We start from the raw sequence: 22,901 nt of genomic DNA, 5'->3' as shown, positions 1-22,901 counted from the left end.
TGCTGTCTTTGTCCATCATTACTTTGAGACGAAAGGCCAGACTCCTTCACTCTAGTCTCTCCACAATCGACGTTCCCCCTCCCAAAACGCTTGCGAAGACGGGAAAACATGTCTTAGCTTGTAACCGCCAGACTCAGACTGAGAGAAACTAGGGCACTGGTTGTCACTACAACACTGGTGACATCACAGAGGATGCCAGAACTCTCTAGGAGACAATAGAATGTCCAAGAAGGGACAGCAGATGTCATGGGGAGCAGACTTTGGCTCCTGCTAATGTTCTCCCTGTACTGAGCATAAGCTGAGGTGCCCTTTCCAGGAGACTTTCCCAGGGCAGAGCCACTGAGCATCTCCTGCTTCCAAAGCCAAATTTTCCTCAAGGCTTGATTATAAAAAACCTTAGTAATTCCTATGCATCTAAATGAATGTTTCCTTCCATATCTTGCCCCAAAATGTCTCACTAACTCAAATTGTCCACATTCACCAATGTTAGCCATTAAAACTTCCTGAGATTTCACACCAGCTTGAATATGCAGTCAAAAGTTCTCCTGTCTCATTATGTATGGGTGCTTTATATCACATCAAGAAATAGTCTGCATGGTAGGTTACAACATGCGTGTGTTAGGGGAACACTCATGAAGTCGTGTGCTTAGCAATCGACAATTGCCAGAAAATTCCTTAGGAGAAAGAGTTGAAGTCTTTAAGGTGCTAGGAAAAGTGTGGAGACCAGTTGGCAGAGGAAAGAGCAATATTAGAGCCACCAGTGAAGGGAACCTCATGCTGCTTGTGGGGTTCTACTCTCTGCACCAATGTCGCCAAAGGAGCACTGCTCACAGGCCTGAGTAAGATGTACCATGAGCTTCTATCAGAAAAATAAAATACAAAAGAGATATAGAGCGTGCACAGAAACGTCTAAAATGAGGCTATAAACATCATTAAGTGGATAGAGCAAGGTCCCAGCACCTGTACCCTTGGAAATGGCCACCACACCAAACACAAAAGCATCTATCATAGTAAAAAATGAATACTTTATAGAATGCACCCACTAACACTGATTGATCACATCCGTAGTTCAAATTTTGAGGGCAAATTCATGGCCTTAACTATCTTTGTCTCAACTTTTATAGCAAAAAATAAGAAAGAACGAGAAAAGAAAAAGTCAAAACTAAAAGCTCAAGCTTCTCATATGAGGATTGCAGGAAGTGTTATATGGGAGTCAGTTCTGATTAGGCCATTTTAGATAGAACAGTGCATAGTGACCCTTAATGTGATGGGCCCTATATAAAGCTTTTTGCAATATTGGAATTTTAACAAACCTCATCCAGAACGTACGGAAGAGGCACCATGTGATCACCATGTCCTTACTCTATATCAGGTTATTTTTCTGCATCCTTGATTTTCAGGCATATAACAGCAACAATCTGAAATAGCTGGTAGACATGGAAAAACATGGCTAAAACTATAGTTGTGGATTACACACCTCAACTGTGAAAGGCTAATGCTGTCTGCACAGTTTTGGAGGCCACTCTTATAAGCCTATTTATTGCAAAGTGGAAGGAGGTTTATCTGAGCTCAAAGTGATCCTGGCCAGCCAGGTGGAGGGCAACATGTGATACTTGAGACCCTGTTTTAAACGAGCACAGAAATCCACACTTCATTCAAAGCATCATCTACGAATTCTCGATTATTTACCATTCTCTCCCTACCAGTCGTTCTGTTTGGAATGGTAGAAAACAACTGGAACTGATCTTTCTATTTTAAGGACCTTGATCTCTCTTTTTTTAGGTCCACATTAAGAGTGCATACAAATGGACATCACCATCTGAACATCTTAGTATTATCTACTCTGTATATGTAGCATAATACTGTGCCTATGAAAATCTTAAGCTTCCTTGAGTGTAGTTGCCCCATCAAGAAGTGTGAAGTTCTGAGTTCAAACCCCAGTGATGCTTTAAAGGGACTAGAAGAAAGCCATCAGAGATACTCCACTTCTTTGTCCTTAGATTAAATCAAGTTGACACAATGTGAACCTGGTGGGCTATTTAACCATGCATCTTTCTCCCAACCCCACTTCCACGAGTTCAGTCCATGGCAGAATTCATCCCCCACCATCCTAGATATTTCTTTGTATATTTCTACAAGAGCCAGGTTTCTTTTTTTTAATAGAATTAGTTGTAGTCAATCAACTGCTGCCCTATGTGAGAAATGATTAGTATCTATTGCAACTTACCACACTGTATTTGTGTATACAAGTACATTATTGGAAATCCAGCATTACTGAGGGATTGGAAACCAGTGCTGTGGCCTTGCCTTTCTGTGCCTCTTCCTGGCTCACAGGCAGCAGGGGGCAGACCTTGAGTTCCTCTTCAGGGACAGAGTGATGTTGAATGGGCACTGAGCAGGCAGAGAAACACAGCTGAGGCAGCTCCTTTCAGTTATCAAACACATCATCTCCTTCCCATCTTAAGGGCTACTGCTGAGGTCTTGCCCCCATACCTACCTTAATAGCAGCGAATTTGTTACACAGCAGCCAGCTCTTTCCTATTGTTCTGTAATACGCCTCCACATCATGGATGCCAAGAAAAACACTAACAAAGAACAAAAAACTCTGACGTTGAACTGTGTGGTGCTGGTCACATACCCTGTTATGTTCTGTATGTTATGAGGTTTGTTAATCTTAACAAGTTCCCCAAGTGTATTCTTCACATAGGACCCAATAGATTCAAGGAAAATAGGAACAATTATGTGTAAAATGGCCTGAGTCAGGGCCCATAGACCGAAGCATTTCCAGCACTTGTGCATGAGCCCATGTGGATCTTGCAATGAGCGGGGCCTAGCAATGTCCAGTACACAGTTGTGAGCTGTTGCTCTGGTTGAACTGTATTGGTGTGTGCATTAATAAACTACACCTATTTAAATGAATTCAGTGTCCTGTGGTTTGAATCCAGACCCCTTGACACCAGGTCTTCCCTTCTGCAGCACTCGGGAAAAAGGCTAAGTTTAGGAAAGGTGACGTCTTGCCATAAGTTATGTGACAAGAGGGATGGGGAATGATCCCTTGTGATAACAATCACGGTTTCCTCTGTGGTATTTAGGTCTATACTGGCCCTGTGCAACAGCTTCAAGAACCCATTTCTGATTTTCCTTGGGATTCCCGTGATGATGCACTCAGACATGATTGGAAACAACCAAAACGGTGGTCAGACTTGATTTATAAAATGTAGGTAACATTGCAAACTTATGTTGTAGGATATTTGATCATATTGTCATCCCCAATATTGTGTTATTTACTTAGAAAAATACCTTCTGGCTGTGTAGTTCAGCACTAGCACCAATATTTCACCCTAGAGCTATTTTTGTTTGTTTGTTTGTTTTTTTTTTGTTGTTTTTGATTTTGGATGAACAAGTACTTTCCTATTTTGTGGCCCAGCCCTAGCTCTTACTTCTTTGCACAGTCATAGAGAGCCCTCAAACATATACTCAGACAAAGCCAGGGGAGTGTATAAAAGGGCCTAAGGCAATACCACATAATGACATTGAAAGTGGGCTCTCTTCTTCATCCACGCCTCCAGCTCTCCTGACATCTACATGAATTATAACTCCTAATGCAATGTAAATGATGTCTGCGCTATTGCTGAAGGAATCATGAGAATAACAACTGTAAACATTCCACCATGGATAGAATTTGTGGAAAGAGGCAACTGGCAGCCAACAAGAGGGCTCTACAGTTAAAGGGGCTTGCTGTCAAGTCTGATGAGCTTGACTCAATCCCCAGGACCCACGTGGTAAAAAGGAGAGAACCAAGGGCCAAGCTGTCCTCTGGCTTCCACTCATGTGCTTACATGTATGTGAGTATATATGTATATGTCTGTATGTACGTGTGGATATGAATGTGTGTATGCATGTATGTGTATACGTGTATATGTGTATGTGTGTATATGTCTGTGTATATGTGTGTATAGGTGTATTTGTATGTGTGTATATGTATTGTATGTGTGTGTATGTGTATGTATATGTGTATGTGTGTATGCATGTATGTGTGTATGTGTGTATGTGTGTGTATGTGTGTGTGTATGTGTGTATGCAAGTAGGTGTGTATATATGTGTGTGTGAGCATGAATGTGTATAGTCATGTATATGCATGTGTGTTCATGTACGTGTATTCGTGTATATGTACGAATGAATGTATGTGTGTATTTGTATGTAAGGACACACAAACACACACAATGTTAAAACATAAAAAGCTCCTTGGAGTATTCACCGTGCCTGGATAAGTGGTGACCATGTGGGGGAAACACATGTCCATGTAAGCACACCTGTTCACATGCGCTGAGCAATGCCCAGGCTGGACTTGAGCTCACTACCTGCCCAACGATGAGTTTCTGCCCACCTGGTCTTCTCAGAGCCAGGCGACGATTGTTCCTGCCATGCCAGTTCTGTTCCCGTTTCTCATGCCACAAACCTTCTAGCTTGAATCTCACCTACTGACGCAGGAACCTAACAGCCTCCAACCCAGTGAAGTAAGTAAACTTCTTCCTGACATCCTCAGGCTTGGTGTCCCCCATGAGTCACAGGGAGGAAGGATGGCATGCACCAAGGAGCAGGGTCATGTGCAAGGAAGACAGGATACATAAGTCAGTCATCACTGACACCAGCAAAGTGTGTGCTTCAGAGCTGGCTCTGCTCATTCTTGTCCCAGTGGCAGGACTTAAGAGTGGTGCATACCTGTCACCCAGCACTCAGAGAAGTCTGAGGCCCAAGAACCAGGAGTTCATGGCCATCTTAACTAATGGTGAGATCAGAGCCAGCCTGGGCTGCATGAGACTCAGTCTCAAAGCAGGCAAGGAGGAACTTGCTATATTTGAGCAAGGAAGCTGGAATCCTCCTGGGTTCTAAACTTTCACTGCAATACAGAAAGATGCTAGAGCTAGTGTGGCAGAAAGTAGGAGACAGAGAAGCCAGGTTAACCCTCCCTAATCTCCTCATGCTGTGTGAGCAATGAGGAGAAGGTGCCCTATACACTGTGGACAGGATGGTCTCTCAGACGGTTCAGAAAGTCATGGAGGACTCCAGCAATTCTCCACTTGGGTGTCACTTGAGTCTTATACGTGTGTGTTTACAAGTCAAAATTTAAAATCCATAGGTGACTGTGTAAATTCAACATGGTCCCGCCATGTGCTGGAGTATTATTCAGCCTTACATAAGATTCAGATTCTGACCCTTGAACAGGAATGAGAATGGTAGCCATTCTCCTAAGTCAGACCTCCAGGCAGTGCAAAGACAAACTAACACTGTATGACACTACTGACTGAGGCCTGGAGTGTCACCAGTTATATAAAGACAGAAAGCAGGAAGGTTTACAGAGCCCCAGGGGTGACATGGAGTGGGGAGGTTGGAGGGTAGGTGTGTAAGTGGGACTGAGCCTCAGAGGAATCAGACATGGCTGCAGAATATGCATGTGGCTGCCTCCCATACCTGTGCGTGCTGCCTCCTCAGAAAGGCAAATACAGCAAAAGAAAGGAACAGAGGGGACAGGCTCTGACCTCCTGTAGACACACACAAATGACGTGAAAGAATGTGCACACTGCTGCCTTGCTGCAGGAGCAGTTGAGCTTCCAGAAGGGTTGAAAGAGGCGGGAAGGGCTGAGCATGGCACTGAGTTCAAGGACATAGCTTTAGGTCCTGGGGAACCTATGGTGCCCAGGCCCCATCCCGCTGATACTGAGGGACACAGCTCACATTCAGGGTGATGGCTGGGCTGGGCTGGGGAATAGGTGTCCACTCTCACCTGCCTCAGCTTGAAGATGCGCTGGGTGAAGTAGGACTGCAACTACTTGTTGGATTCATTGATGCAAATCTGCTGGAAGCTATTCTGTTCAAAGTCCTCAAATCTGAATATGGCCAAGACAACAATGGGCAAGCACTGGGAGACAAGGTTTGGTTATAGCCGGGGTCTCCTGGAAAGACTAGCCCTCCTGAGAGGAGTTGCAGCAGAGGGGGTGTGTTTTCCTGACCAGTTTGGTACCCAGTGTTCTTTGCCAAGGGTTCCTTTATTACTTCTTGATGGAACCAGGCCTGCACATATCCAGTAAGCATTGGGGTGGAACCTAGGCTTGGTGCCCACATGCTGGCATCGCTGAGGGTGAAGCCTAGCCTATCACACTTCCAGACACCGAGTGCAGATGCCTGGGTTCCTATAGAATGGCGGTTCTTACTCTTCCTAACACTGTGACTCTTTATTTCAGTTCCTCATGTCGTTGTCATCCCAACATAAACTTATTGGAGAGCTACTTCATGAGTGTAACTTTGTTACTGTGAGGAACTGTAGTGTAAATGTCTGGTGTGCAGGAGTGCTGATGTAGAACCCACAGATTGAGAGCAGCTGCTGTAGAGGATCAGAGTCCTCTGCCAGCCCTGGTGTTTGGAGAGATTCCCTGGGTTCCAAGTCTCCATGGCTTTTCCCAAGGACAGGGTTTATTCTTGGCCGTCTCAGGGTCCGGGACCTCACAGAAACAGCCTCTCCCATGTCCTTCCTGTTGAGGAGAGCGTGGTTGGTCCTCAGCACAGTCCAGTCAAACAGAGCGCTGTATAGACACTTGGCCAGGGGTCTCCTGCAGTTATGGCCTCTGGACAGAGGGGTTTCTTACCTGGGGTGGGGCAACCATGCCAGGTACAGGCAGTGATGCTCAGAGTCAAGACCTCATTTTGTCTTATTTTCATAGACAAAGTTGCCCAGGCTGGCCTCGAACTTGCCGTGTAGCCAAGGATAATTAAACAACTGATCCTACTGCCTCTACCCCCCATGGGCTGAGATTGCAGATGAGTGTCACCAGAGCTGGCTTGTCACAGCTGCTATACGGCTCTAAGTCAGGGGCCTCATGTGCAGGTGTGATATGACTGTGCCATCCCCACCCCTCAACCAGGGTTTTCACCTTTCTCCTGCTGAAGTCTGCTTAATCCTACCCTGGCCCCAGGACACAGCAGCTGTGGGAGCCTCAAAGCCTGGGGCTTCAACTCAGCATGGGTACACAGCATGGCATGCAGGATGTATGGTTGTGAAAATGCCAAGGAAGTGCTTCTCAGCTCACCCCCTGTAGGAGTGTCTAGTCCATCCTTCTCTCCATGGACGCAGACATCTGCTTCCAACTGCCCGACATGTCTCTGGTTTTGACTTTCCTGGATGCCATGTCAATGCCACCACACAGAGTGCTGCCTCTACTGGGGACACTCACACAACCTCTCTGGGAGACATCTGAGCCAAGCAGGGATTGGGTGCACTGCAGAGAGGTCAAGTCATGTCGTGAAGTACCTTGTCCCACAAAGGCTCACTGTTCAGGGAGTTGACTGGAAAAGTAAGCTTATGCCCCTGGGCAGGGTCCCCATAGGGAGTGTCCCACACCCTGCTATCAGGTCTATTCCTGGTGCCATGCAAATTCAATTTGCAAGATCCAATGCTCTGGAAATGTCAAGAGCTAACGGAAATGTACCAGGAAGTGCACACCACAGCAAAGGGAGAAGATGGCACAGAGACCTATGCTATGGGTTAAGGGGCACGGAAAGGCCACTTCGAGCACAGGGGTCAGTCACCTCTTTCACAAACAAGGCAAAAGGTCAATGCTCTCAGCTCTGGGAGCCTAAAGGGCTCTGTGGCTCCTAAGCCCTGCAGCTGCAGCCAGAAGCAGCACTGAACAGGATGTAAATGCTGAGGATGGCGATGTCAATAAAACTTTATTTACAAAACCAAATTGGTGGTGGTGTGGTGGTGGTGGTGGTGGTGGTGGTGGTGGTTGCGGACTGGTTCATTTCAAAGCATGCTGGAGTGGCATGGCCACTGAGCATCGGGAAACACAGAAAGGAATGCGACCGGACGCAGGGCTCCCAACACCCTAGACGTCGACCTATGGCACTGGAACAAGGTCCGTGAAGGTAAGTCTGGACAGTCAGATAAGGTAAGTACATTTTATTACAAGGAAATGGGACAAGATAAATCTTCTCTTCATCTCGCTATGCTTAAGCATCTTTAAGAGTGCAGGGAATTCATGTCTATCAGTCTGGTTTAGAAAAGTGTCTAGAGACAGCAAGAGTAAACTCCATGGTTCCCTGACGAGGGTTCCGGGGATTCTGATATCGGGGTCAAAGTGAAAGTTAAGGTGAAAAAGGCTGTCAGGCAGGGCAAAAAGATTCCAATTTCTGGTCTCTTTGGGCTGTAATTTTTACTGTGTTCAAGGCCATGAATGCAGACAGGGTAATAACGAATACAGAACAAGAAGCTAGAGCTTCATTAAGACAAAACGAAAGTAAAAGTTTTGCCCTCTGCACCACTGCCTGAAGCAGGTTTTTCTAAGTCGTTTCCCGAGGATGGCATGTTGACCATTAGATTCACAAGATGATAATGACGAATTCACCTGCCTTTTCTTTTCCTATAATTAGGCCAGCATCGATTCAAGGTGTGGCCCAACCGACTTATTATATGGGATGATACTGGTTGGTTGAAAAATTTAGTAGCTTTCTATGAACCATGTATTAAGTTTTTATGTATATTAAAATTAACATTGGAAAGAACAATGGTAGGAGAGGAAGCTGGAGGACAACTGCTGCAAATCCTTGCTTTTGAAAATGCTGATGAAGAGTACAAGAGAGCATTATTACCTATAAAAGAGGCTGGGGATATTAATGCTTATATGAAGGCATGCAAGGGTCGCTTTTCTGAAAATGGAAAGATGCATATTTGGCACGTATTGATCCAGATAGAGTTATTAAATTATATGTTTAAATACCCTTGAATATCCTACAGGCACTTTCGCTCAGGATGAGTTGCCTTTAGAATGGGTTTATATTAAATAAAACTTTAACCAAACATTAACAAATTATGAGGAACAAATTTGTTTAATTATTCAGCAAGGCATACAAAGACCTGTTACTCTGTGGGGATATGATTGTGCTGCTATTGTTTTCCCATTAAGCAAAGATAAAGGGGAATATTTAATGCAGATGTCTGAGGTTTTTCAATTAGCCATGATTTCTTACACTGGAAATATTGAATTTTATCCTCCCCATAGTAAATTGTGGGATTGCTTTAAAAAACAAAAAAAAAATTGATAAATACACTAATTTCTGTTGATCCATTACCATCAGCCTTTACTGTGTTTACAGATGGCTCTAACACCAAGATGGCTTATTGGACCAAAGATTAATTTTGGGGACAAGAATCTTCTTTTGGGTCAGTACAACAAAATGAAGTATTAGCGGTAATTAATGTATTCCAGGATTTTACTCATGATGTAAAAATATTATAGCTGAGTCCGCTTATGTTGTAGGAGTAGTACAGACTATTGCGACTGCTGTTGTTTCTACATCTAAGCCTATATTAAATGTTATTCTCACATATTAAAGGACTATTGTTATTATGAAACTCTAGAATATTCATTACACATACTAGATCACATTCAAAATTTCCAGAATATTTAACACTTGGCAATCCTATGGTAGATCAACTAGTGGCATTTGCTACCCCAGAAGAACACAGTCATAATCGTGCCAATACAGGATATTTACATATTAAGTATAAGCTTCCCTATTCTCAAGCCAAACAAATTATTGCTAATTGTCCTATGTGTCAGTCTTCACGTATAAAATGTATTCCATCTCAAATTAATCCCAGAAGGATGCAACTTAATACATCGTGTCAGATCAATATAACCCATATTTCTGAGTTTGGTCGCCTTTCACATATAGATGTAAGCATAGATAATTTTTCAAAATTTGTGTGGGCTACACCATTGCCAGGAGTACGCACTGCTCATGTTATACAGCATCTATTGGAAACTTTTGCTGTTATGGGACTGCCTTCTAAAATTAAAATTGATAATGGACCAACATATATTTCTTATCAATATAAACAATTTTGTAAACGATATCATATTGTACATATTACTGGTACAGAACACAGTACACAAGGACAAGCTTTTGTTGAAAGAATTCACCATACCCTGAAATGACAAATTATAAAATTAAAAAGGGGGAAAAGAGATGGCCTTATGCAACCTGAATGGAGTTTGCAGACCAGTCCCAGAGCTATATTGGCACAAGCATTATACATTATTAATTTTCTTAATTTACCACAAGGTGAAGTTATATCAAGAGCGGATAGACACTTTGTTGAACTTTCCCCCAGAAGGCATGGAACAGACAGTATGGATAAAAATTGCCCGGGATGCTGAATGGCAGGAAGGGACACCATTGTATATAGGGGAGAGGGTTTTGTCTCATTACAGGATGGGAGACTATTCTGGTTACCCGGGAGATGGAGCCAAGCACAGAATAATAAGAACTGCTCCCTACCCTCAAAGGAATCCAGTTAAACAGCTACATTTTCTCCTGATGGATGTTCTCAGGAGATGAGGAGGTGTCCTCCATTAATGAGGCCCTGGCTTCTCTTAGTGTCCACAAACAGCAATGGATAAGGATCCGTGCAGTGACAACCCTATTACCTATGTGGGGTCAGGTGAAACGAATAAGCACTGAAAGGAATAATTTTGTCTCCTTCAGGAAAGTCCTTTACTGCTGAGCACTTATTCTTAGCATTGTGTGTTTTAATCATGGTTTCTTCTGCTGCGGCCAAGGCCAGTTATCGGGCTTATATTGCTTATCATGATGAAATCTTACTACTTTTGTGTTAGTAAATATATGGATAATGACACAGAACATGATTGGAAGTTAATTCAAGCCTATTTAGAGGGTAATGAAAGTGCTTCAAAAGTAATTAATGCCTTGAAATATGATGTTCGAATGTCTTCTGGTAAACAGCTAGAAGATACTACCCCTATGGAAATAGCGAAACTATTGGCTGATCAATTGACAGGATTAGATCCCAAGGCTTGGCTTCAAAGGATTTTCTATAGCATGGGAGGAGCTAGTTTTGCCATAATCTTATGTACATTATGTATTATGTTGCTTTATTTTTACATGACTAAACCCCTACAAGGACCTTTAGCTATGTTATGCAAACTGTTACTTTAAAACAAAAGAAAAAAGAAGGAATTGTTAAGACATAGAGATGCAGCTCCCAGGCAGGGTCAAGAAAGGCCTGGTGACAGGTGCAAGTAGGGGCTGGAATGCCGCCCTGGAGAAGAAAATGTTTTTCTCACTTGGACTTAAGTTATGTTCTGCTGTGTCCCGTTTTGTGGAAGTGGTTCTAACGCTCTCTTGGTAATGGTGAGTATATTTTGATTATAATAAGAGAGGTTATTTTTTATATGAATATTTTTAGAAGAAGCTTTCGTTTATTCGTCTTTCTTTGTTTAATCTTCCCTCATTGTTCCTGGTATCCTGGGAATAATGATCTTATGGTATCTTGACACAATGAAAATTGTAGTAATGCATATTCTTAGCTTAATAAGGATTAATAAAGCTTGCAACTGTGTGCAGTTTCTTCTGCCTTTGCTCTGCACCCCCTGTGTCCTGGTGGTATGCGACCACACCCAGGGCCCCAACTCACTAGACATTGACAATGGGTCACCCCACAAAACACAGAAGCATCTACCTTAGTCAAAAATGGACATTTTATTGAATGCACACACTAATTGATTGATTGATCACATCCATAGCTAAGATACTAGGGGCAGATCCGTGGCCCTCTAAACCTATAAAGCGAAAGAAAGAAAAGGAAGAAAGAAAGGAAGAAAGAAAGAAAGAAAGGAAGGAAGGAAGGAAGGAAGGAAGGAAGAAGAAAAAACACATAAAACTTAAGCTTCTCATAGGAACTTCGCAGGAAGTGTTGTCTGGCGGTCAGTTCTGATTAGGCCATTTTAGATGAAACAGTGCACAGTGACCCTTAATGTGATGGGCCCTATATAAAGCTTTTTGCAATATTGGAATTTTAACAAGCCTCATCCAGAACATACAGCAGAGGCAAGGATGTGATCACCATGTCCTTGCTCTCTATCAGGTTATTTTTCTGTGTCCTTGATTGTCAGGCATAGACAGCAACAATCTGAAATAGCTGGTAGACATGGAACAAAGTGGCTAAAACTATAGTTGTGGGTTGCACACCTCAACTGTCAATGGCTAATGCTGTCCTCAGAGACCTCGGAGGCCCCTCTTGTAAGACTGTCTATAGGAAAGTGGAAGCACTGACTTCAAAGTGAACCGGGCCAGCCAGGGAGAGGGCAACATGGATACGTGAGACCCTGTCTAAAACCAGCACAAAAACCAACCCTTCATTCAAAGCATCATCTATTAATTCTTTATTATTTACCACTTTCTCCCTACCAGCCTTTCAGTCTGGAATGGTAGAAAAGGACTGGGAATGTTCCTTCTATTCTAAGGACCTTGATCTCTCTTTCCTTAGGTCCACATTAAGAACACATGCAAATGGGTATCACCATCTGAACAACTTAGTATCATCTACTCAGTATATCTAGCCTAATACTGTGCTATGACAATCTCAAGCTTCCTTGAGTTTCGCTGACCTAGCAAGAAGCATGAAGTACTGAGGCCACACCCCAGTGATCCTTTCAAGGGGTTAGAAGAAAGCCATGAGAGAAACTCCACTTCTTTGTCCTTAGATTAAATCACATTGACACAATGTGGGTGGACTATTTAACCAGACATGTTTCTCCCAACCCCACCTTTCTGAGTTCAGACCATGGCAGAATTCATGCCCCACCACCCTAGATATTGAGTTTAGTGATATGTAATTATTATTTAAACCTATGTATTAAATTTTGTCATTTTGTTAATTTTTGTGGTTTTCACAGTCTTCTTTGATTAACTTTCCTAGTTTTATTAATTTATCCCCTGTGTTCTCTGGTATTTTGTCCTTCCCTTCAAACTAAAGTAATCCTTTTAGGATCCTTTACAGAGCTGTCTTACTGGTTATACATATTTTGTTAAATTTATTTTAGTGTACATTAGTCAGCACAGTAGCTGTGCAGCTGCCTGCCCTCCATGGTATCAGATCTACTTTCCAAACAATAACGCTCAACTCTTACAGACTGTGTAGCATCTTGGCTGCTCTTTGTTCCACTTGGACAGCCCTCAGGACCAGGCTCTCCTCTCCCTTAACCATGGCTGCTGTCCTCTTCCTCTCTCCTCTCCATCACACACGTTATTCCTTTATTCTATGGCAGCTTCTTCTTCCTTCTTCCCTCCTCATGATCCTCTCTAGCAAAGCCCTCAAAGCTCACCTCCCCCATCTCTCTGCTGTGCAGCTGTTGGCTGTTGGCTTCTTTATAATAACAGATAACTGGGAGCAGGGTCAGTTATTTGGGGTTAACCAGTCTTGAGTTCTGCAATTAGCATTAAAATACAAGCAGCATTAGGCCAATACACTACAGAGTTTTTGTTTGTTTGTTTGTTTGGTTTGGTTTAATTTTCATTTACCTTTTTACTTGTTATTTTATTTTTGGCTACTTTTTATTAATCGGTTATTTTATTTATTTACATTTCAACTGTTGTCCTGCTTTCCACACTCCCCTCATCAAACCTTACATCCCATTTCTGCTCAGCTTTACCTATGTGACAGTGCTCCCCCACCCACACATATCCATTCCCACCTCACACCTCTAGGATCTCCATTTGGTGGGCAACAGGCCTCACCTTGAACCATAGAGCATCCTTGCATACACTTTGGCTGGCAGTTTGGCCCCTGGGAGCTTGGGGATTAGGGAAAGAAGATCTGTTCAGATATTAAAGCCAATGATTGCTGCATTCTCTTCTTTTTCTGGTTATAGGTGAAATTATGTTTGTGTGCTTCTCTTTTTTTAAATTATTGAGAGAAGATTAATTTCTTGGTTTTTCTTGGGTATGGTTGAGTTCATTGTCTTGGAGTTTTCCTCCTATTAGCCTCAGTTGTGCTTTCTTAGAGAAAAGAATTGTTTAAATTTGGTTTTGTCATGAAATATCCTGGTTCCTCCTTTTATGGTGATTGAGGATTATGCTGGATATAGGAGCCTGTGTCTGCATTACATCTGCCCAAGATTTTCTGACTTTTAGAATCTCTGTTGAGAAGTCTGGTGTAATTCAGATACGTCTGAATTTATTTGTTACTAGATATTTATACCTTATCCCTTTTAATGTTCTTTCTTGATCTGTGCATTTAGCGTTTTAATTATTATGTGAATGGAGGAATTTTTCTGGTACAAGTAGTTTGATGTTCTGTAGGCTTGTTGTACCTTTATGGCCTTTTCTTTCTTTACCTTATGGAAGTTTGCTGCTATGATTTGTTGAAGGTGTTTACTGGATCTATGAACTAGAAATCTTAATTCTCTTCTCTATCTATTATCCTTAGGTTTCAACATTAAATTGTGTCCTGAAATTCATGGATGTTTTGGATTCAATAAACCATACATCTGAGATGGGTGTTTTGTGCTTTGTGGGATGACCTCCTTGACCCCAGGCTGCATGAAGAATCTCAGCTGACAATGGGGACATAAATTATGAGTATGTGTAGCAAGACCCAGGCCTCTTCCAGGTTCTTAGATATTAACTGAGAACCTCAAATACAGTAGTAATGTGATAGTGTGGTGTGAATCTAGTTACGATTCTCTATTTTGATATAGATGACTCTTTTTGTGTCATGGTCAGCTTATAATGACTAGAAGACCTAAGCTTGAGAATAACCAAAGACTACATTGATTCTCTAGCAGCTGAGCTTTTAAAAGTCCTGGTGTGACAGCAACTGTTGGTGGACATTCTGGATTATTCCTTCTGTACTTTAACTCTCTGTAACTTCCACCATCAGTAAGTTAGTTCAATTCCATAAATTGGAAATCTATCACCTGGAAGAAATACTCTTTTTTTTTAAAGATTTATTTATTTATTTAATATATACAAGTACACCGTGACTGTCTTCAGACACACCAGAAGAGGGCATCATATCTCATTAAAGATGGTTGTGAGCCACCATGTCGTTGCTGGGATTTGAAGTCAGGACCTCTGGAAGAGCTGTCAGTGCTCTTAACCACTAAGCCATCTCTTTAGCCCAAGAAATACTTTCTGAATATGATCTGAGATTGGCCATGGAAAAAGGGTAGCTTGAACTGTCCCACCTAGGTTCTGGGCCTGCACAGGCCTGCTCTCCAAAAGAAACCTGTGTTCACAGCTGTTGGCTGGCTAAGAAAGATTTCACGAGACGTGATACACAGCCCTCAGACTTCTGCTTCAGTCATCTGCACAATTTTTCCCGGACGATATCCTCATACCTCCAGCAGGCCGGTGATGAAGCTGTCCACTCTCAGCTCCCCTTCAGCCATCTTGTGGGCACCAGACTCTCCTCCCTGCAGCAGGAACAAGGGCTTCTCCATGGTGGCTGCAGCAGCAGTGGTGGTTTGGCATTCTCACCTAGGAGGCCCTATGCCTTTCTACCCCAGTTCCAACTCATCTCAGGCCCGGGCCTTCCCCCATCCACTTCCCACAGAGCAGGGAGAGAAGCACCCACTAGAAATAAAAGGGAAGCCCTTGGTCCTGCCAAGAGTGAACCCCCAGTGAAAGGGATTGTTGGGGGGGAGGGTGGTAATGGGGGGAGGATGGGGAGGGGACACCAATAGAGAAGGGGAGGGGGAGGGGTTAGGGGGATGTTTGCCTGGAAACCCAGAAAGGTAATAACAATTGAAATGTAAATAAGAAATACCCAAATTAATAAAGATGGAGAAAAAAATAGAAAGAAAAGGCACACATTTAAAACAGAAGAATATGGACCCTAATTTTAAAGCACAACTCTGTCAATTAACTATACCTTTAAGGAAGCTCAGAAAATCAGGCCAAACAATATTTTCTCGGTTTATGTATCTGTCATGTCGCATACATAATAATGTCCGTTTCTTGCTATTGTGGAGGGAATTAAATAGTTAATATGTAATCACGGAAGTTTTGAAGTACCATCCATTTTTCTGTTCATTAAATCAATCTTCCTCATTTCATTGATCAAGTATGTATGTTTTCCGTTTCATACTTATATGTATAATAAAACTAGTATAAAAACCTTCAGAATTGTATAAGCTTTCACTTTTAACAAATTAAATTAGCTATTCTTTGTATTTCTGCTGAACATTTAAATGTTCTTTATATGTCCCAATGCGAGTTTATTAGGTACCTATAAACTTTAAACTCTTTGCCTGAGAGCATGAGTACTATTTAATTATATAGTAACTACACTCAGGCTGTGTTTGTATTAGAACCAATTATATCAGACTCTAAGAAAAATTACTATTGCGTAAAAGTTTGTGTGTGTATGAGTGTGAGTGTCTGTGTGTGTGTGTGTGAGTGTGTGTGTGTGTGCAGCACATGACCAAACAACTTTCAGGAGCCATTTCTCTCCTTCTGTTATGTGGGTCCCAGGATGTAACCCAGATGTTTGACTTTGGCAATAAATAATATTACCAACTAAATAAATAAATAAACAAACAAAAACAAGCCACAAATCAACTTTAAAAGTAAAGGCCAGAAGTTCACAGAATAGTAGCATTGGCCTTACCATATCCTTTATTTGGGGATGGGAAAATTAATGTTCTGAAATCCATGACTTTCAGGAATTGGGATATTCATGAAAATTCAATTCCTTTGCAGATGCTCCAGTTGTTGTGGCCAATTGCTAGAAAGGTCAGCTTAAGCTTGCAGGACCTCCACCCTCCCTCCCCCCGCCTCCACAGAAAGCTCAAAAGACACTGCCCAGAACTTACTCCACATTCCCCAGAACCACTAACTTTGTCCATCATTTCCTTGAGACGAAAGGTCAGACTCCTTCACCCTAGTCTCTCCACAATCGACATCCCCCTACCAAAACACTTCTAAGACTGGAAAACATGTCTTAGGATGTATCTGCCAGACTCAGACTGAGACAAACTAGGGCACTGGTTGTCACTACAACATTGGTGACATAGCAGAGGACGCCAAGAACTCTCTAGGAGACAATAGAATGTCCAAGAAGGGACAGCTGATGTCATGGGGAGCAGACTTTGCCTCCTGCTAATGTTCTCCCTGTACTGAGCATAAGCTGAGGTGTCCCTTCCAGGAGACTTTCCTGGGGCAGAGCCACTGAGCATCTCCTGCTTCCAAAGCCAAATTTTCCTCAAGGGTTGATTATAAAAACCTTAGTAATTCCTATGCATCTAAATGAATGTTTCCTTCCAAATCCTGCCCAAAAATGTCTCATCCTAACTCAAATTATCCTCCTTCACCAATATTAGCCATTAAAAATTCCTGAGAAATTATACCAGTTTGAATATGCAGTCAAAATGTTCTCCTGTCTTATTATGTACAGGTGCTTGAAATCACATCAAGAAATAGCCTGCATGGAAGGTTGCAACATGGGTGTGTGTTAGGGGAACACTCATGAAGCCTTGTGCTTAGCATTCAACGGTGGCCACAAAATTCCTTAGGAGGAAGACTTGAAATCATTATGGTCCTAGAAACAGTGTGGAGGCCAGTTGGCAGAGGAAAGTGAAACATTAGAGCCACCAGTGAAGGCTCCTGTTGGGCCCTACCTTGGTGTTTCCCTTCCCCCCTCGCTGAGCCTTTCAGCCTGCTATAGCAAGAAATTGTTTACACCTTTGACAGCTGCTCTTAGCCCCTGATTTGGGGCTGGGATTTTCCATGGCACCCTTCCTCCCCACTGAGCTTTCCTGCTTCTTGTTTTTAAGAAGCTATTTATGCCCCTGATTGGGCTGGAACTTTCACCTCACAGACTTGTCCTATTTTCCTGGTAGGGATTTTCACCTGCCTTGTTGTTTTTCCACGGCTTTTGCCTCTGGTATATAAGGAGATCTCAGTAAAGCCTTGGTGGCACTTGCTAAAAAGGGGTGACCCGTGTACATGTTTTCTTTCAACCCCACAAACCTACACCCGATATTCACACACTGTCGGCGCAGGCACTGACAATAGGTATCACAATAGAAACTAGTAAATAGATTTAACCAAACTATCCCATTAATGCTGTATTTCGTGGTATTTTTTTTTTTTTTTTGCTCTCCTAGAACCTGGAAGAGGCTTGGGGTTTTCTAATCCTAATCATAATTTATTAATCTTCCCAACACTATGGGCTTTGTTCTGTTAATGCTAACAGCGCCATCCAATACCTAGGATATTTTCTACTGACATGTGTGACGTGAGACAAAACAGTCCCTGTCATCCCTCACCTGAATAAACTTCCTTAGAGGACAGTGTAGTTGGAGGGTCCTTCTTTCCTCTCCAAGATCGAGAAACATTTCCAGTCTTCAGACAAGTGTGTCAGCCATTGTCCTGTGACTGTCTTGAGATGTCCACATTGTCAGCTGAGTGTCATCATCCAGCCTGCCCTGTAATTGTTGTAGATGATTAATAGGGTTCCAGCCCTAGGATTTAATTCAGTGCTACAGTACTTGCCAAACACACTCAAAGCCCTAGCTACCACCCTAGTCCTGTGTTCTCTAGAGAAAGAAAATAAAGAACCACATTGTCTATCAAGTTTCTCCTCCAATAGAAGGAGAATCTGCATCAGGTCTCTTAAGTAATTCTAAGCCCCAGCTTCCCCACAGCTCCCTCCTTCGATTTCATTATTGGTGCATTTTCAGTAACGCTCACTTTATTTTTGGTGTGCAAAGAATATGCACCATGTCAGTAAAGTGTGTGTGAGTGTGTGTGTGTGTGTGTGTGTGTGTGTTCATCCATGAACTCACTATAAATTATTATCAAATGATCCAGAAGACCGTGGAGAAACCTGTCGATGTGCCTGCAGAATTATGTTACTACTGTTCCATGGCACCTTGCAGGGAACACTGAAATAGTGGGCCGCTTTAATAGAGCCTAAAACCAGGCTATGCATGGTTTTCGGTGAGATTGTGATGTGCAACACCACAACAGAGATCAGCAGAAGCTTCATTTATTCCATGCTGCTGTTACCAAGTGAGACAAAGCCTCATCCCATAGAGAGTCTGGTAGGATCTGATGAAGGGCAATAAACTCAGGTTTGAAATCAAGCCTTTAGAAACAAAGAGAAAAATACAAAGTCAAGGAAAGCAAGAGCTGTCTTTTTCTTTTCTTCCTCTTTTTTTTTTTTTTGAGAAGAACCACAAGAGAGACAACCCCTTCCTCAAACTAACAATGCACAAGAGAGACAATACATGACTTAAAAATCAAAAATGAAATGAGGGACATAACAACAGACACCGAGCAAATTCCAAAATCATTAGTTCTTACTCCCGAGGACTTTACGTCAGAAAACTGGAATATTTATTCGATATTGTTGATTTTGTAGACAGATAACAATTACCAAAGTTAAATCCAGATCTGGGAAGGTATCTGAATAATACCCCTAAGAAAATAGATACACTCATTAAAGGTTGCATACATTATATATTATATTGCTTTCTTTTTGCATGATTAAACCCCTTCAAGGACATTTAGCTGTGTTATAGAAAGTGTTACTTTCAAAACAAAAGGACAAAGAGAGAAATTGTGGAGTCACTGAGAGACACTTCCCAGACAGGATCAAGGAAAGACGGCTGAGAGATGAAAGCAGGGGCTGGAACGCTGCCCTTGAGAAGAAAATGTTTTTCTCACTTTACCTTACACTATGCTGTACTGTGTCCGTTTTTTGTGGAAGCGGCTCTCATGCTCTCTGGGTTATGACAAGGATATTGTGATACTAGGAAGAGGGGTGATTTGCTGTACAGATATTTTAAGAAGAAGGCTTTGCTTAGTCTCACTTCTTTGCCTAGTCTTGCCTCGGTTGTTCCTGGTATCATGGGAATAACGATCTTATTATATCTTGCCAAAAGGGAAAGTGAGGTAATGCATATTCATGCCTATATAAGGGTTAATAAACTTGCAGCTGCATGCAGTTGCATCTGCCTTTGCTCTGCATCCCCTGTGTCCTGGTTATTTGTGACCATACCTGGGCCCCCAATGCACTAGATGTTGACAGGCATCACCCTTCTCAGTGTCAGGTTTATTTTCTTTCTTTTTTGAAATCTATGATGTGGAGGCGTATTACAGCAACAATATGAAATAGCAGGCTGGCATGTATGCAAATTGCTGTGTTTAAGCTAGTTGTGGGGACAAGTCCTCAAAAGGAGCTGTTAAGATGGGAAACACATAATGCATTTGTTGCTGGAATTGAGTTGCCTCAGCTGTGTTGCTCTGCCTGCTCAGTGTCCATTCAACATCACTCTGTTTCTACAGAGGAACTCAAGGTTTGCCCCAGCCGCCTGTGAGCTGTGATATGGGCAGAGAAAGGCCAGGACACAGTGGTGATTTCCCACTCCTCAGTTATGCTGAATTTTCCACTACTGTACTTGTATGCACAAGTACAGTGGTCAGTTATTATAGATATTTGTCATTTCTTACAGAGGGCAACTATGATTGACTACTCCCAATTCTATGAAAAACAAAACTCAGGAAACCTGGCCCTTGGCAGCAATGAATCAAGAAATATCTAGGATGGTGGGGCATGAATTCTGCCAAGCAATGAACTCAGATAGGTGGGGTTGTGAGGAAGATGTATGGTTGAATAGCCCAATCGATTCACGTTGTATCATCTTGATTTAATCTAAGGACAAAGAAGTGCAGTATCTCTGATGGCTTTCTTCTAACCCCTTGAAAGGTTCACTGGGTTTGACCTCAGTTCTTCATTCTGCTTGCTGGGGCAGCAACACTCAGGGAAGCTTGAGATTGCCATAGGCACAGTATTAGGCTAGAAATGCTGAGTAGGTGATACTAAGTCGTTCAGATGGTGATACCCATTTCATTTGTTCTTAACGTGGACCTAAGGAAAGACAGATCAAGGTCCTTAGAATACAAAGATCATTTCCAGTTTTTTTCTACCTTTCCTGAATGAAAGACTGGTTGGCAGAGAATGGTAAAAATTCAAGAATTGGTAGATGATGCTTTGAATGAAGGGTGGGTTTCTGTGCTGGTTTTAGACAGGTTCTCAATTACCTCATCTTGTTCTCTACGTTGCTCGTCAGGTTCACTTTGAGCTCAAATAAAGCTGCTTCCACTTTCCAACAGGTAGTCTTACAAAGGGGCCTCCAAGGACTGTGAGGACAGCATTAGCCAATGAGAATTGAGGTGTGTAACCCACAACTATAGCTTTATCTGAAAGACCCTCAGACAGAGGAGACTCTCGCTCCAGTCCTGAGGACAATCACCACCCCATGAACACACAGGACTCAGTCTTGATGTAAAAACAAGAGGTTTACTTTGGGATACCAATGCACTGGGGCTCGACACAGTCCTCACGCAGGAGGGATGTGAGGAACCTCGAACAACAGAAATGTACAGCTTAAACAGTCATTTATGATCACACAGTTTCATTAGCTCAGCTATTTCGGTGCCAAGGATAACTAGGCAGATCTTTCTCGTCCTGGAATTCCTGGGATAAGGCCGTAACCACATCAATGCAGCTATTTCAGTACCAAGGACGTCTGACTTGATATATGTTTTCTTATCCTGGGGTTCCCAGGACAAGGACCAAGGATATCTGTCTTGGCAGGTGTTTCTCTTCTGGAGTTCCCAGGACAAGGCTATAGCTATGTCAGCCTATAGCACAGCTGCATTCAGTACCAAGGACATCTCACTTCTATAGTGGTCAGTCAGCTTCCCAGACATGTTTCCTGTCTTGTAATTGCCCTGCAGTAAATATGTTCTATACCCTCTGTTCTTATGGTCTGGCAGCTTCCTAGAGAGTGGGTGGGAATGTGCTTTCTGTACTTTCTGGTCTATTGTCTAACGTCTACGGGCTAAGCGAGGGCCAGCTTAAAAGATTCTCATGCTTAAGAAATGGCTGTACTGATATATAAACGGGGATCTTTCATATCCACTTTCTTCCAAGTCTACCAGCCATCTCAGATTGTTGCTGTAATATGCCAGACAATCAAGGACACAGAAAAATAACTTGATACACAGCAAGGACATGGCAATCATATCCTGTGTTGTTATGTATGTTCTGGATGAGGTTTGTTAAAATGACAATATTGCACAAAGCTTTATGTAGAACCCATCAAATTAAGGGTCACTATGCACCGTCATAGCTAAAATGGCCTGGTCAGAAGTGACCACTGGATCACTCTTCTGTAACTTCACATGAGAGGCTGGTGCTTTTTGTGTTTTTTTATTTTTCTGTATTTTTTCTTATTTATTTATTTATTTATTTATTTATTTATTTATTTATTTATATATTGCTTTATATGCTTTCCGGAAGATAGTTCAAGTCATGGATCTGCCCCCAAAATCTGAGCTTTGCTACTAATACTTTAGTGTATGCATTCAATAAAATAACTTGTTTTTTTTTTTTTTTAGTATGATAGATGCGTTTGTGTTTTGTGGGGTGATCCATGAAACAGGAGTGAAGATGCTTGTTTCTTACTCTGTCCACTGAGTTATGTCTAGGCTTGTCCTACTTCTTTGGCTGCACCCCCCCACACACATCTGCTGACTATTTTATTTTTCAGATGAAATCACACGTTATAGCTTAGAGAGGCCTGTAAGCAATCCTGCTTTGGTAACTTAAGTGCAAAGAGGAGAGCCCCACACTCAGCCTGAGGGTGCATTCACTGGTGGAACCAATATTTCAGTTTCCTCTGCTAACAGATCACCACATTGTTGCCAGGACCATAATGAATGCAATTCTTTCTCCTAAGGAATCTGGTGGCAACTGTCAAATGTTAAGCACAAAGCTTCAGGTTGTACCTATAATACACACCCACATCGCAACCTACCCTACAGGCTATTTCTGGGTGTTATTTCATGCACCTGCACATGATGAGACAGGAGACCTCTTTGGCTCCTTATAGGAACTGGTGTGATTTCTCAGTAATCTTTAATGGGTAATATTGCTGACTGAGGAGAATTTGAGGTAGGATGAAACATTTCTGTGCAGGCATTGGGGAGGAAGCACTCATTTAGATACATAGCAATGACTTAGGTTT

The 22,901-nt window shown here is 42.3% G+C and overlaps 1 protein-coding gene across 3 annotated transcripts in view; it reads right to left on the bottom strand.

The window, feature by feature from the left end:
- The window catches only part of LOC134483163 (disks large homolog 5-like), a 259,049-nt gene that overhangs the window by 89,153 nt on the left and 146,995 nt on the right, over window positions 1-22,901 (bottom strand). The gene's annotated exons all lie outside the window — the stretch shown is intronic.

This window comes from Rattus norvegicus, chromosome 19 (genome assembly GCF_036323735.1).
Source record: "Rattus norvegicus strain BN/NHsdMcwi chromosome 19, GRCr8, whole genome shotgun sequence".
Classification (NCBI taxonomy): domain Eukaryota; kingdom Metazoa; phylum Chordata; class Mammalia; order Rodentia; family Muridae; genus Rattus; species Rattus norvegicus.
The sequence above is the reverse complement of the archived record's forward strand: the minus strand, read 5'-3'. Positions and strand labels throughout refer to the sequence as shown.